The 17,373-nt window shown below is 39.1% G+C and overlaps 1 protein-coding gene across 10 annotated transcripts in view; it reads right to left on the reverse strand.

Annotated features, from left to right (window-relative positions):
* ZBTB20 (zinc finger and BTB domain containing 20) overlaps nt 1–17,373 on the reverse strand; it is a 503,503-nt gene that overhangs the window by 455,796 nt on the left and 30,334 nt on the right. Inside the window, exon 1 of one of the 10 annotated variants that reach the window (XM_027681154.1) lies at nt 238–259. The exons of the other annotated variants lie outside the window; for them this stretch is intronic. The gene's annotated coding sequence lies outside the window, so the exon portion shown is untranslated. Of the gene's footprint in view, nt 1–237; nt 260–17,373 lie in introns of those variants that run through there. 10 annotated transcript variants of the gene reach the window in all.

A 17,373-nucleotide genomic window follows, 5' to 3' on the forward strand; every position in this document is an offset into this window, starting at 1 on the left:
ATATCTACTACAAAGTAACAGTGAGACCAAGAGCTTATTAAAAAATAAACAAACAAAAAAATTCCTTTCATATGGCTAGTATGAATATCCATTACTAAGTCAAACAGAATTCAAATTGCGTATAAAACCTACATTGTTCAAACACTTGGTCAATTATCTCATGACAGAGTAAGGTAGTAACGTCCTCCATGGCTAGTTTTTTCCATACTTGCTCATGAGAAGGCTTTCCTTACCTACTTCAAAAGTGTTAGGTACTTTCAGAAGCTGAGATGACCAAAGTAGGCAAACAACTTGATTTCTTCAACAGTTCCTGTCTTCCTACAGATATACATACATTTTAATTTAATGTAAACATCACACACTGCAATTATACAACTTTTTAAAACAACATTTTTGCCAGAAGTGTTACACAATTTATTTGGAATTTCTAAGTTCACTAGAACTAAGAGTCTTCTGGCCAACTATTATCTAAAACTGTGCTTCTAAATGCATATTCTACTAGAAGTTCTCTGCATCCAGCAGCTTCAGCAGGTGCACCTGGGCAATAAGCACTTTGGAAAAAAAGCAGCTACTTATTTAGAAACATAAATAGAGAACTGGGAAAGTAAGATGAGATAATCACGTATTTCAAAGTTTAAGTTTTGACAGTTTTAGGATGTATGTTTCCTGTCTCTAGATCATATGAAAAAAACTGAGAGCAGTTAGCACACTTGAACAAGCACCCCTCTATGATGCAAGCAGGGGACTGTCTCCAGTGAAGCTTTCAAGTTCTTTCTCTACTTGCCTGATAGAGCTAGAACCCACAGATGTTTTCAAAATCCATCCTTATGCAGAGGGTTTTCACTGTGCAAACCCAGTGTTGTTTAGCATTGGGATTTTATAAACTAACTCACAATTTTTCATTAATTATGAAATTCGCGAATTAACAGCATTGTAACCTTATATGTGTACCTAGGAACAAAGTAAAATTAAATAGATGTAATACGAGTAAGGCTGGCAAACGTACTCTAAAACACTCTTCAGAGCACAATCTCAACGTATAATTATGAGCTCCTATTTTCACACTTGTGCATAGGCCTCTTTAAGAGAAAACGAGTTTCTCCCAAGGTAGCTTGTCATTACTGTGCTGCCACCATATTCTGTTCTGCCATCACAACCAAACAAACCTACCCCAAAACTCTCTTTCTCATCTTTGAATTACACCAGAGTAGACAAGTATAAGGAAAGCAGAAGCAGAACTTGTGAATACACTTGTTTTTCTTGTAATAATTCTAGAGCAAAAACACAGTATATCTACCTTTGTTATGTTTTATATTGGAACTCATGTATGTACTAACAGACTGTAGCAGAAAGCCATCTCCACTATCTGTGGGCCCTTCAGCAACTGCACAGGAACACAACAGCGTCCAAGGAGAGGAAGGGCAATCATTACTACTCTGTCAAGAACAGTGCAATAGTTGGCCTTATGATATTTCCCTCAAAGCAAAAAAGTTATTGAAATTTGTTTTGCTTTGGATCCCCAGTATAGAATTAATTGCCTGGGATAGTTTATCTATCTCTTAAGCCAAGTCTGCATGGGGACATTGAGAATGCTAAGGCAAAACAACTAAAGGTTTGACACCAATATGCACACATTTAATTGTCTTGAAGCTGTGAGTAGATGCTCTAATTCAACAGCAAAGCTCCCTGTAGCTCCTTATTCAGTTAAGCTACATTGGTCTAAGACTAATTTACTCCTGAATTAAAGCAGTCCCCCAAGGACTCAGCACAACTCATTTTTGCATACTAACTTCATGCAGTTAGCCAATTTGCCTTAGCTCTTCCTGAGTTCCCCAAGCCTTATGGAGTTTTCAACTGAAATGAGCTGAAGGGAGCTTGGCTACTTCATCTCCAATGGTGGGAACCCTGTGTTTTCTTCAACATTTTCCTTCTAGAACACAGGGGGGAAAAAAACCCCTAAAAGAAATTCCTTGCATTGATTAGCTGCTTCCTTCTCCAAGATGAAAATGCAGTGGATTTGGAGGTTATCATTACCGTGCTCCTGCTCTCACTCTTCAAGGCTGTGGAAGCTACTCTTGGGAACTGACATGTTAACATACAGGAAACAACCAGAAACAGACAATGAAAAAAATGCAAGTGGGTACTAATCCCATAGTGGGATTTGAACTGTCACATCATCTTTAGAGGCTTCAAATTCATGTTGGAGCCTTAATCTACTGACACTGGTTTTGTTCATCAGAAAATGATTTGGAAATGGAAACATATCACCATGCTCTACTGTTTCTCATCGCAAGCACTGTTGTGGTACCTCAGCACTCTCTGGAAATGAATTGTAGCCTGTTAATTCAATACTAATTCAATTTAATACTAATCCTAAACTGGGACCAATATTTCTCAAAATATTCTAATAAAATTACCTATAGAAAGGATCAATTATTTTTAAAGCAAATTAGTTGCTTCCTTACTGAGAGAGCTCAGACTACCATTTTATTTAAGTCAAAATGTAAAGCACTTCTATAACTACAAGCATTTAGGAGAAATAAAGATGTCCTTCTTCCATCCAGGGTCATTAGAACTTACCTGGATACTGGCAGTAGTTGGGCAATACTTTGTTTTGGCCTTACTGCATGGATGTCCAGGTTTCAGCGTGCAGACAATATCCCGAGGTACTTCATAAAATTAAGTTCATTGACTGAGCTATCAGAATGATAACCTAGTGTTAGAGGCCCTACTGTACAGCAGCTAGCTGAAAGGAGTGTTTAGAGGAATAAACAAATATACATAATGCCTGACGTTTCCTTTCCCCAAAATAAATTCATTCATTATAAATGAACTGTCACATCATCATCTTTAGAGACTTCAAATCATGTCAAAGCTGTATGTACTGACACTGGTTTTTGTTCAGCACAATTTGGAAATTGCAATCTTATCACCATGCTCTAACATTTCTCATCACAACCACTGCTGCAGTATCTCAGCACTTTCTGGAAATGAACCATGTTCCATGGATTCAGTAATAGATCGAACACTTTAAAATACCACTCAAGCCAGGCATCACCAGAATAAAGTGGGAAGTATGCAACATGGGATGCACTGGAGCATGGACTTTTAAAATTTTTATTTTCAAATCTAGATATTTTTAAACTTAGTATTTAACCTCTAAGTGTCAATTAAAAAAATCCCAATCCCACAGGGATTTGTATAGGAGTATCAAGCAAGAACTTTTTAATATTTTTATATATTTTATTACGTAAAATAATAAAAATAATAAGTATACAAATGGCAGTAAAGCCTCTGAACAATATTTTCATTGATTTGCTGGAGAGAAGGACCCCTAGTGTCCAGCTGGATTTTAGCCAGCCTGGGGTCTGGTGACTATACAGCATCCAGAATGAAAAAACATCTTAGCTTGTAAAATATTTCCTGCAAACATTTTCCCATCCCTTTTATTTGGAAACTGACTGATGAAAAGAAAAAATACATATTCTGCTTTCCTAAACTAATTATTTCAAAATATTATCAAGGTATCATGTGATCACCTGGACTCTGAGGATTCATCATTACTGATGAACAAGAATGTGCCTTGGCACAACAGTTTCAGTGGTTGATTATGCATTGCAGACACCTATAGATAAACATCTCTATTTGTAAAAAATGAGCACTGTCTCCGAGAGCAGTTGCTGATGAGGCTTTAAAAGCAGCATCAAAAAAATGTAATGCTAGAAGGATGAGGCTGCCCAGCCCTGTCATATAGTAGCTTCGCTTTCTAAGAGGGAAAAAAAATCTGCACAATTCCTTATGATCAGGGTTCTACCCATTTATTTGGCTAATCATTCAAATGGCTAAACAGACCTCTAATTTGAAAATAAAAACCGATTGATGCAATCACAAACATGTTCTGAAATTGTGATTTATAAAAAAGAGGAGAAATCTTGTTCTAAGCCAAAACACACACACAGTTACCTTTTTCTAATCAGAGCATTCATTTCTCCTCATTATGATCTCACAAGCACATTAAAATCTTATTAACATTAATTACTTCTGAGCGTCTATGCATGAGCAGCGACAGGCTTGCGCGCGCGCGTGTGTATGTGTGTGTGTCTCTGGATCATATCTACATTTATATACCTTGCTGCACTTTGCTTATAAAACATGTGAAAATATTGCTGCTAACACCAATTAGCTAATTTCACACACACAGATAGTAAGCTGCTGTCTCGCTGCACAGCTTATTATAGACCAGCAGACAGATGGACAGACAAACAGACGCAAAAAGCATCACGGCTCCTCCTAAATGCAAGATCTAAAATGCCTGGCACCCCCAGGAGTGCGAGTTTTATCCTCGTAAGTCTGAGGGAACAAAATGACACAAATAATAATAATAAAAAATAATAAAAAAAATACAAGACAGCCAAATATCCCATTTTCTACACAGATGGGTTCAATGATGAAGTGATAGAGACAAAGAAAAAACTGGCAGGCAGACAAGCAGCAGGCGCACAGAGAGATAGACAGAGACAGATAAACAAAGCAACAGAGAAAGAGATGAAAGCATATTCATATATGTGAATCTGGGCTAAGCAATATTAACTTTAGCCCACCAACAAGGTAAGGAAAGAAATGGCAGAGGCAAGAGTCACCATAAGATTTACTTCACAAGCAAAATCCTGACTCTTTACAAAACTATTTATGGATTCTATTTATACTGAGCATACTATATGCAGCAGTGCTGCTGGTGACACTCAGCTCCACCACAAACTCCAGAACCAACACAGGAATACAGGCATTGCTACGGAACTGCACCTTCCTCTTCTTTTTCACCCTTTGTTTCCATCTAATTTAGATTCACCTCTATCCTTCTTCCAAATCTCATCCTCCTGAACCCTTCTCTCTACTAGGGGTTAAGATATAAACATCACGCCAATGCCATGTTTCTTCTTCCCTGGGGGATCAGCCTCTCAACTGGGTCATTTGCAGAGCCCAGGTGGATATTTGCTGGTTACTTTCCTCTCTACCCAAATACCCATGTCTGCTCATCTTATGCAGCTCTGAGAGGAACTGCAACCCTCAACTGGAATTAAAACTTACACTGACATCAGTAGGATACAAGGTTTAGGAGCGTCAAAATTTGCCTTTTAGAACTACTACCCTTTGTTTCACTTCTGTATTCTTCCATTGATGACATGATCAAGCAAAATGCTATAAGGAGGAAAACAATCAAAGCTAAGGAAGATGGCTTTCTGGAGAAATTTCCAGATGGCATGAAAGGCTTCTTTATTGGGAAAATTTTTGAAATTAGCAAATCTTAATTTCTCATGGTAACACGAGTGTTTGCATTTCCTACTCCCTCTTCTCAGATCAAGAGAAGGTAAATGTGGCAATAATGACTGTGTTATCCCCAGCCTATTACCTAAAGATATTAGAGCACTTCACAAAATGTTCATGAAGCTTCAAGGTATGCTGAAGTTTCTCCCATCACTCCATTTTACTGCTAGGGAACAGAAGAGCAGAGAGGTGAAGTAACCAGACCAGTAAGAAGGTCTACAGCAGACCCAAAATGTCCTCTTATTTACATTTGTCACTTTTCTGTTCTTACACATGCCCTATCTAAGGTCATTAGAAATAGTACCTGAATTTTAAAACGAATAAATTCCATGTCTGCAGACTGTACTTGGGACCCTTGATTTGTATTTATCTGACTCATGACCTTCTCCTAATGCTGCTTATCCAGAAGGACCCACTCCCATACAAACCCAGCACAGCTGCTGAGAAAACTATCATGAATTCAGTCAAGCAACCTTGGGGTATATTGGTTGTATTTCAAACATCCAAATCAGTTATGGTGCATTCTTAGTAAATCCAGTGATTCCAGGAAGCTTTGGAGCTCCTGAGCATGGACATTATTAGTTCTATTGCACACAAGGGGTAAGCTTGGTGCACCTTGACCGAATTCTGCCCAGCTCAGTTTTACTGTGCACACAGAACAGATCTGGTTACACTGCAGAGCAGGAACCATGGCATATGGCCCCTTCTGCCACAAGAAGAGGTACATGACCTGCTGAGGCAGAAAATAAGTAAGCAAATTGAACACCACTCCATTTGCTCAGCTTACTGTGCTTCTTTAGTTAAGGTTAAATATACAGGCTTTGATACAGATAAAGTATTTATAAAATAAGCAAAGAGCAATAAAGATTTGAAGCTTTACAGTTTTATGCATATGACAAAGTAGGCTTTTTCCTGCATATTTCCTAAAAAACAGAGCACAGACCATTAAAGTCTCTCTAGAATCATGCAGAATTACTTCCTTCCTGGCCTTTACCCAAAGAAGTGCTCTGAGAGGAAGCAAGATTCTCTCTGACAAGGCATGGAGCCTCACCAATTCTGGTTAACAGTGATTCACCCAGAAGTTCAGCTCATTTGCTCAAGCTTCCCAGAAAGCTCGGAGAAATCCATGGACTGTTATTCTTCCACATTTCAAACTCTCTGCTGTGTTCCCACATCACTGATCTATAGGCACATTTGAAACTTAGGAAAACAGAACAACCATGGAGAATTTCCCACTAAACACATCAGTGATGCCCATGAAAAACCAAGGAAAGGCCACACGAAGACATGAGTTCGATAAAATGGCTAAGAAATAAGTATCCAATAGATTTGCTGACTTAATGCCTACATAGTTGTTGAGTCTTTAATCCATCTTTCCCCAAAACTCATACAGATATGTAATGGTTTATGGCACCCAGAAAGAAGAATGGTGTATCCTATAAAGCACTGCTTTTAAGTTTTGAAGACTACAAGCATTCTAATTAAATATAGCAGAAGTTGTACCTCAGTGAGTTAAAAAATAAACCCAGAAACTCTTTTTTTTAAGTAAATGCATAACAGTGAAGATACTTAATGACAGAAAAAAGTTGCCAGTTTTTACAACCACAACAACACGTAGAGGCAACTATGCAACAAGGAACCTCTGTAGAGCTTCCCTGTGTCTGAATTTTGCACATAAAATGGACACAAGGGTCCTAAATAGTAAGAGGACTCAAATACAACTGGCTTGAGGATCTCTCAAAGGACATATGCTTATCAGCAGAGACAAATGAATCTCAGAGACCATTCAATCTCCAAAACTGGTCATGTACATATGAAGGGAGGATAGGGGAAAAAACTTTTCTTAGGGGGTGTAGAGGAGGGAAAGACATTTACTGCCCTTCCTGTACAAAGAAGCTTGACCTGCCTTTCACAGGTGGGAGTTACCCCAGTAAACCTGTCTCCATCTACTGTATTCATCTGCTTTGTGAACCTTACTATATTGTGTCTGCCAAAAGTTACAGCAGGCTGAGACAGTATGAGAGTACTTAGGAGGTGCACTTGGCATCCAGACCAGCCTTGAGATCCAAACCCCTTTGTGTCCTTTTGGAGGTTAATAAGATGAGGTTTTACTGACTCCATCCTGGCTTTTATAAGCTTCTTGGAGATTACTGAAATTGGAAATTGCATATGAAAAAGCTAGTTCATCCAGTTTTTAGGAGGGACGTTCATCTGGTTTGCCCTTCAACCCTTGAAATGTGAGACAAGCCTGAGGAGTGTTCTTTGTTACAGTGTCTCACAAATATATCCAGTGATGGTGAGTCCATATGTCTCTGATAAAGGAAAACCTTATTGTGCATTCCAGCCTTTTCTTTTGTAAACATACTACACTAGATGAATTTGGCTCTCAAAGAAGAAAGTATTAATTGTGCTGCCTAATAAAACTTTCTGTTGCTGTCCTTCCAATCTGGTCTTCTAAGCATCAACAGACATTAAAACTGGCTCTTGGGAAGTGAAAGCAGTACAAACCCAAAACTTGTTTGCAAGTTTTCAAGAACTGAGATCTCCAGATCTTGAGAATGTCATTCTCAAGCTAAATGCAGCTACTCATTGTACAGTTTTCAGGTTGAACGTACAATCGAGTTCCTCCTACTGTTCACTCTCTGACAGATGCCTCAGCAGCAATACACCTGTGTTCTGCCCAGATCCAATACTTGCAGGCTCCTATCATTACTTGCATAGGCTTTTCTTCCACTGACAAGTTTAAACAGAGAAGTAACAACCCTCTTTAAATGCCTGTGTCCAAAGAACCCTTAGGGGCTATGTTCTTCTTTACATATTGCAGTTCTTAGAGGTTAATAGCCATTGCACATACAGCAGACATCCATACAAGAAGTTCAGAACAATGTAATTATTTGAAGGTACATTTGTCTTTTTACGTGATAGGAAGCTCCAGTCTTCTCTTGATGACTATTTAATTAATCAAGCAATGCTATTATGTATTTCAGCCAGGTATAACTTTCCCCTATGATTATTACTGTACAAAAAGAGGGGACAGACTGGTCAAGTTTTCAAACATCTACTTCTTGGACAAAGCTAACACTGGAGCTCATTGCGATATATCCAGCTGAGAGAAATCCAACTGGGGGAAAATGAAAAACCTGAAGTTACATTAACTGAGTTAAGAGAGTAATTATAAATAATAAGCAAACAAAACACCAAAAAGATTTTGTTGTCTTAAAAAATTCTGCTATTAAAGACTTTGTTGATGTGTTGGTATGTTAAATGTATTTGGCATCAATTTCTAGTTACTGTATGGTTTTTATATCTCATTCCGAAAGCAGAAGTAAGACTTTAATGGCAAAGAAGTTGCATATGTGTTACAATACCACAATGGTGTTTAAAAAAAACCCCAGTCTTTAATATAGCCAAGAATCATCTGAGCTTCCTTTGTCCATGGAACATGGTCTTTACTTTTCCTGCTCCTATTTGCATTTGTATGTTGAGGAAGGAAGAAAGAAAGGCCTCACTTCCTTCTTCTCTCTGTGCCTCAATTGTTTCTGATTAAAAATTGGAAATAATAATGTTGATTTAGCTACTGGAATTAAGCAAAACTAAATTAACTACTTTCATTAAATACTGTAAGATATTTGAATAAGTTTCTTCAGAAATGCAAAGTGCTATTTATTCATATCAGCAGCTATCTATGGCTAAACTGTCCTGGAACCTTTTGTGAGCATTCCCTTCTCCTGCTGATAACTGTTCTCTGTTTTGAAGTGCATGTGTCAGTCCTGTATCTAAAAAAGCCTGGGAAAGACTTAGACAGAACTGGCGCCTCTCTTTTTTGATTAATGAGAACAAAGCAAAATAAAACAATAAAAAACAACAAAAAAAATCACTCAAAGTCTCAGGATTAAACCTTTGCAGATGGAGAAAAAAAAAAGGCAACTTTTTGTACATTAAATTCTTTGCAGGCTTTGCCTGGGCATTATGAGAATAATCAACAACACCTCGTAAAAGCAAGCTTTTTCATCAGTTCCATAAGCTGAGATTTCAAGGAGAGATCTGGTAAGAAATTTATTAATACACCTATGTATGCTGCCACAGGGGAGACAGTATCTAACACAGCAAAAATGAGGTCAAATTCAGCAGCACTGTCCTAAAGAAAACTGTCTCCTGGTCACAAATCACTTATGGAGTACCATGCATCATCTTTACTGCTTGAGACGTATGCCAGCTGCACCAGTAGGCTAGAAATACAAAGCTAAATTCAGCTCCTGCTTCAATGTTATTTTTTCTAAACTTCATGGAAGTGGTTCGTTTTTATAGAAATGTAACGTAGGGCAAACTATGACCCATAAACATTTTAGCAGAGACACAGACATTCAGAAATTTCACGTGGAACTTCTTATCCCAAGAGCACAGTCCTCTGAAGATGATTATTGTATGATGATTATTCCAGCTCACTGCTCATGAGGAAAAAGGAAAGGGCTGTGGCCTCGTCCCACCCCACTCCGGTCCTACTCACACAGAATCTTGCTGCTACAATTTTCTCCCTCTCTTGCCAGTGGTACCAAGTTAGCCCCTCTTTTTGCATGAAGTTCAGACTTTTTGTCCTCATTTTCTTTGAACAGCTCTGCCCCCTGCCTGCGTCTCAGCTTTTATTTCTTCTAGCTGCTCACATTCTTCACAAATCTTCCTCCTAAATGCTCCATTTGTGTCCTTCTACGACACTGAAGCCAATGTTCCACAGTAACATTACTCCAGATTTTAATAACTCTTTAAAACAGCCTACAGTCTACTAAACTGTGTTACTGCATAACCAGACTTAACCAGAAAACTCCAGAAAAGTGCATTTTAGCTCACTTCCTTTTTGTTTTCAACTTTTTTCACCTGAAAAAGATGTGGAATGAAAATTAAATTAATTTTGGGAGCAGAATAAATTATCACAGGGCTGGACATGGATGTGATCTAGACAAGAGGACTCTCACCCCACCATAGAGAAAGCTTTAACTGAGCTAGCTCAGTTATTAATAGCAGTCTGGTCAAGACAGCAGAGGGCTAAATGCAGTGAAAGTATGTGGCTTAAAACATATGCAAAATTCACCTGAGTTCCAACATAATACAGCCTGCATGATCAGGGCAGAACAGTTACTGTCATCCAAACTACCTAAGACAAGGCTAGCTCTTAATTTCCATGTGCTAAAAACTCTTTCAAAAACAAAACTAAACAAAGCAAAACAAAAACCCAAACCCCAAGACTTCAGGTATCAGTTCCAGTCTGACGTGCCAGAGAAAGACCACAAGTATTCAAAAACTTCATGGGGAGGCTAAAACAAAGCCGACAGATTAAAGGAAAAGGCTGCAATGCACTTCAGGGTGATAACAAGGCACAAACCCAAGAGGGAAGGACAAAACTCACTAGTATAGCTATAACTAATGCCTCCTAACTGCTCTCAGAAACTGATAAACATCATTATCCCTGTCCCAAAGACAAGTAACTGAGACACTGAGAAATAAAGTGACTTGTTGAAAGTAACACAGAAAACTAGAAACAAACTGCGAATCCTGCTTCCCCTGGTTATCCTTACCGGTACCTTGGATATAGCAGAGACTGCACTGCAATTTGATTACAGCCTCTAATACTGCACCATGACTTTGTGCTGACAAAAATATTTAAGATCTCTGTAAACAGGTTGAAAAAAGAATTGTCTACAAAAGTATTAAGAAAGAGTTGGAATGAGATCCATTCCCATCTAAAACGCGACTTGGAGATTGGAAGAAAAAGCAATTTAATTCCAGAACCAGAAATGTCCACCACCAGGGAAAAATAACTGAGCGTTCTGTTGTCCAGCACAAAGTTCTGCACAGCCGACTGTACAGTAAAAGCACAACTGGCTTTTAATCTCATTCAGGAGCAGCTGCTTTCACAGCAGTGAAATCTTTCAGGACAAGCCTGACTGACTTAGTGGATAAATTATTTGAAGTTGGTATAGCACAGAAGGAACCAGTTCATTTAGGAAATGTCGCCATCTTAAAAACACTTATTCTATCCAATTGGAGCAAGCTTTGAAGGTTTCAAAACTTGGCCGTCATTTGGATAGGAAAATAAAAGCAGCTTTTTATGAAATGCTGGAAATTACAAAACACGGCTTGGACTTCAAACAGTTCACCCATGAGCCAGGACAGGCTGGGCCTTCGCCGGGAACTCATGTCGCTTCTCATCACTTGTATTAGTTTAGCACCAGCAAAAGGTGCCAGATTGGTAGCCCCAGGCGCTGTATTCTCTATTTATCCCCAAAGCAGGTACAGCAGGATGGCAAGCTATCACAGAGATGCCAGCCACTGCTACATTTCCTTGTGTCCAGGGACCTGGTGAGAGGAGGGTGATGAGGTCTCAGTGCTATCTCTGCTGCGACTGCCCACATGGGGGCCAGTACCCCGCACTGTTTCAGGAGGATGGGCTCCTAAACTGCAGGGCCTATGAAAGGGAAATAACGTAGCATCAGTCTACAAGTATCCTCCGAGACTCTGAGAAAGAAGAACCAGGGATTCTTTTCTTTGCATTATATTCCAGCCGTCTCAAAATAAATGAATACTAGAAAGAGCAATGAGGCCAGAGAGAGTCAACGTACTGAGTACAAATGAGATTTATACGTGGCTTGAGTCACTCCAGACAATTAGCTACCCACCAGGCTGTTTAGTTTATTGTCCCTACTGGATAAAGATTTAATAAGCAGTCACCTAGATGGGAAACATGAGACTTGCAGAAAGGAAACTTTTCACTACTCTACATGGAAAACTTGAGCCCAGTCCTGCAACAGCCTGCACAGCTGATTCCCACTGATGTGTCAACGGCTGGAAGATGGGGCTCTTTATCAAGACAGTCCACATAGGTGGAAAATACAGGAAACACAGGACAATCTTTTATTATATTATCACTCTGTCAGAAATCTTCCATACATTGCAAATATTCTATGGAAATTAATACAACTTTCTTCAGTTTTTTTGTCTCCAATACTCAATCTTATCCAGGACTTAGACCTTTTTTCATAGTAGGAAAGTGCAAAATGCTGGATTTTATTAACTTATCTACTGGGGAAATGTGCTGCATAGGGAACATATTAAACAGTTCAGTCTACGCTTGGAAAAGAAATACAGATTCATCACAACGAGGAAGGATGTTCAAGAGTATCCTGAAAAGACAGCTGGTATTCAAGCCAAAGGACAGGATGAAGTGGGCACAACAGTATAAAGCTGACAAGTAGATTTAACTGACAGTGACAGAAAGAACTGGAAGCTGCCAAACCTTAAGCTACATCAGGGCTTCTTCAGATACTACATGCACTAAAATTGAAACTAAAAGCATCAATGAGGATATCAGATAAAACTCCTTAAGATGGGAAAAATCCTAGAAGCAGCCACAGCAAAATGGAAAATACAAACTTTGGGAAATGATAGAAAAAGGAACACTTATCAAGTATAAGTAAGACTAGAAACAAAAAAGGCTGAATTACAGGATTGAACATTTCAGGACCTCTCAGCAGTCACGCCTGGTATACAAATCTTTAACGCACTTCATCAGAAGACTTCTTTTGCTGATAATACTGCTAGTTGCAAGAGAGCTCAAAGCCATTCATTTAGGCACAATTTAGGCAGTGTCCCAGAGGGTGTGGCCCAGTCTCCTGGGAATAGCATTCGTTAGTTTTAGAGAACCAGCAGAGGGAGCACATCAGCAATTAAACATGGTTTTCTTGTGTTTGTGCCTAAACAATGAGATTTTTTTGTTGTTGTTTTTTTTGTTGTTGTTTTGTTTTTATTCTCAGCATTCCTCTTTCACTAATGCCTGTGACTCACTTAGCTATCAAATTGTTAGGAGTTTAGGAGCCAAAGCCATGGAGAATAACAGGCTCCACATCTACCCCACATAAAAAAAACAATGGACATATGCTTTTACCTACTTGTCTTTCTTCACTCTCTCCCCATGTCAACCTCCATCTTACCAGTTCCTGACATTCTGCCCATGAAATCTGGTGTTGCCACACGATGATTGTTCTCAAATTCCTGCACTGTGACCACTAACTTTCTAGTCAGAAAGAAAGGCATATGGATCTCTAGGGAGGAAAGAGAAATCAATAATTAACTTTCAGTCAGCTGAAAGGACAATTCTGAAGTCCATAAGGCAACTTTCCCAGTCCTACTTCTTGTGTCCGCAAGGGATTGATCACACAGCTATTGACGATTTTAGAAGCAAAATATTAGAAAGCTCTTCTTTTAGTTGAGAGGAAAAAAAAAGGAAAAAAAAGAAATCAGTAATTCCCATGCTGTATTTACCTCAGAATCAAATGACACACTACACTTGCCTGCATTTTTAGCTCTACCACAATCCCAAGATAAATTCACTAGGAAAGTGTAACAGTAGGAGGTCATCTACAGGTGTGTCTTAGAGAATGGCACCAAGTCTGTCCTGCAAAGGATTTCCCACCAGGTGCTCTGCAGAGGGTCGGAAGCATTGCCTATTCAGGTTTCCTTTCTTCTTTGCTGTAGTTACCAACTGGTTTAAATACAGACTTTTATAACCACTAGTTTGATAGTAGCTCAAACCTTCTGGAAGACTCTACGGGTTTTGGTTCATCCCTTGTACTGTCATTTACACTTGTGCAAACTGGCCATAAAAAGTTACCTAGTGATATGTGTCCATCCACTTCAGAAAAGCACAAGGAAAGGATTATGACATGAGGTATTGAAGAATGAAGTCCTAAAGACGCTGACAGTGTTTGAATTAGGTAGGACTGGTTTCTGCTAGAATACCTGTCTGCCATAAAAGATGTCGAGGTACCTGATAACAACAAGTACAGCACAGACTGCAAATATGCCCTCCATGGGGCTGGTGGGGCAAGTTGTCGCTGATGGGATGAGACCATTCTTGGCATGAAAGGATTTCAGCCTTTGTTCTGGCATAGTCCATGGCCTTTCTTCCCGTAGTGCCACCTAGTGCCAACGCAGTCAGCAGCCCGCTTTTCTGCGAGGCGAACATCTGCCCCATTGCAAACAGGCTGGGACTCTCCACACTCATTTCATCAAGGCCAAAACCCAGGTGTCAGAGAAACAGTATTTTTTCTTTAAAGACAGCTTTGTCCCATTAGCTTGATTTCCCACTCCTGTATTTTAACTACTTCAAGATACAGAGCCTTCACTGCACATGGTAAAAGCTGAACTTCTTCCTTCTTTCAAACCTCTGGGATGTGTAGCAACCTGCCCCGTGGCACCGGAAGCCCTGGCTGCCCCAGCAGCTATGGAAGATGGAGATGGCACATGTCCCTGTGCTTCTGGTGCCCATTTTACAAGACTTGTCTGCAAACAGAACTCCCGCCAGCGCCGGGCGGTCAAAATGCCGTCATAGTACTCGCTGGCACTGAAGGATTAAGTACAAAAATGTAAGAAAACATAAAAGACATAAGCAGCAATCATTTTGAAGTGCCAGTTTCCTATTAGAGGAGAACTGGATCATTGCAGTTAGAACTAAATATTAACTTTTATGATAAATTATAACCGAGAATACAGGCAACACTATCAAAGCAAAAACTACCTGGACAAAAGCCTTTACCTTTATTCACTCCTCACTGAAAGTTTAATACATCTGTGAAAACCTCCACAAGTTAAAGCTGTACAGATATTACAAAAATATCTCAAAATTTGGTGCATGGTCAAACACTTCTCTTCACCAAAAGAAACCTGGATTACTTGCATAAATGGATTATTAAAATCCAAGTTATTTTTCACAGTCGATACTGTTTGTTTACTTTCTGAATTTTCTTGGGCCAAACGAACAAGAACAGTGAAGCCCGTTTCACTTTGATTTGCCATCATTTTCCCTCTGCAGCACAGTGTGAATGCCAGACCCTACAGAAGGAACAAGTTATTCTTTAAAAGTAACTATTTCCAGTGCATTGTTTCATTAAAAAACCCCACACAAACAAAAAAACATTAATAAAGTATTTGGATTTTCTAAAAGTTTTGCTAAAAAAAAAATCTAAGTAACTTGAAGTTAAATTTCAGTCTTTAAATTTCCATTAACATTTATGAATGTCTTTCAGTAGAAACTCTTCACCATAGAGAATGCAGTGCAAAAAAGTCCTATAAAAACAGACAGGAGTGAAACCAACTGAAATCTATAAGGCCACAGCATGCCACCAATTTCTAAACAGAACTCCTATTCAAATTATTCTGCTTAAAACCTCCTATGGTCTGCAAAAATGAACAGGGTTTTCTTGAAACGATTTAAATAACAATTTATCTAAGACTGTAATCTCTCTTGTATGGGATTTGTAAGCCATCCCACAGAATTCTCTAGCAGGGGACACTGTTCCCTATTTACATCAAAGTTTTATATAAATAATATTACATTTTTTTTAATATTCTGCAGCTGTTTTCCCTTATGAATAAGCTGGGCCTATGAAGAAAATGCGAAAATAGGAAAACTGTGAGTAATATTTATAATAATGATATATTCAACGCAGGAAATTGCTACAACTGTCTTTATCAAAATAAACAAGATTGATATTTTTTCCTGCTTTAAGAGAAAAGAAAAATCTTCTACTATTAAAAATAATTTGACTTGGTATTTGTTTGGTATTTGGATTTAACTGTCTTATATCCCATTTTTGGTCCTATTAAAAAAAAAAACCACCACAAAAACATACACACAAAAACCCCAATAGCACTGCTTTTCGTCTCACAGGAGTGAAAGAGGCATATACACATGCCAGTCAGCCCAAAATTACTCTAGCTACAGGGCATGGCAAACCATGAAATAACTGCTCCAGAGCACTTCCTCATGTGGGTGTGTTAGATAACTGTCTGCTCCAACACTAAAATAAAGCACAGTGTGACCCAATCAACACCGCGGGCTCTGCCCCACACAGCTGCCCGGGTTGCGAGCAGGGGAACCCAGGGCACCCCGCACTGCCCTGCACACGCCAAACTCGGTCCTACGCCCCTGGCCAACAGGTTTGAACATTCCATATGCTGGATTTAAGTTTACTTAGGCATACTTTACCCTTTGCTGCTGTATCCAGATTGCAAACGGACTTTGTGCTATTGAAAGGGGCTAAGATTTTTTTTTTTTTTTTGGCTAGAATATACTTGGGGTTCGAAGAAAATTACAGCCTCCTAGTGAAAAAGGTTTTAATATTAAAACAAGATCTTACTGGGTAATGAAAAATGTTTCTATCACTCTGACTCACTTTCTCTGCTTAAATTCTTCTTGCCTGGAGTTTTCATAAAATCAAGAGATTTCTTGTAGTCAGTTTTCAAGTTTTTCAAAAATGTTAAGATGAGTCTGGGCTTCTGCTAAATGTACATGCAAGAATCCTCAGAACAGGTCCATGTGCTTTCCTACAAAAAAAACCCTGGGCGGTTGAGGAACGTACACCTGCACTGGTTCAGGAGAAAATGACAGGTGCCTGAAAACCCACCACCCATCCCATGAGGAGGGTGGCTGCTAACACTCCTGCTGCCTCACTCGAGGCTGACCACCACTTAGAGGGATCAGCAACTCCACCTTTAAGACCCCTACATTTTTGGCATAACTTCAGCATCCCCTCTACGACCAATGCGAGTTTCAAAGCTTAAGGTTCAAACTTTAGGAGGGGAGGAAACACCTTGCTGCAGTTAACAGATCATTTGAAGCAATAAACACACTTAAAGTCAATCAACAAAATATTAATTTAGAAGCTTGAATAAAAAGAAGGAGGAAAAAAAATAGTAAATAATGAATGTCATTCCCCAGCTAAGAGATGAGCCACCAATTCTTGGCACACTGATATATAAAACCTTGAAAAGTTTCGCTTATGTTCTGGAAATAAAGCTGCTAATAAAATGGAGCAAGTAGTTTCTGTAGTTGTAGTGCCAGTGAATAGATCTGCTGCTTTGGATTTCAATTAACTTAGTTTGTTCAGCGAGGAGGCACTTCTGTTGAAACTGGGGACTGGTAAGTTAAAGGACAGCTAAAAAAACCCCAAACAACACCAAAAAAACCTGTTGGCAGCAAAAGTTCTTTCTGGCCGC

The sequence above is a fragment of the Neopelma chrysocephalum genome, unplaced genomic scaffold (assembly GCF_003984885.1).
Source record: "Neopelma chrysocephalum unplaced genomic scaffold, ASM398488v2 Primary Assembly neopelma1_60, whole genome shotgun sequence".
NCBI lineage: Eukaryota > Metazoa > Chordata > Aves > Passeriformes > Pipridae > Neopelma > Neopelma chrysocephalum.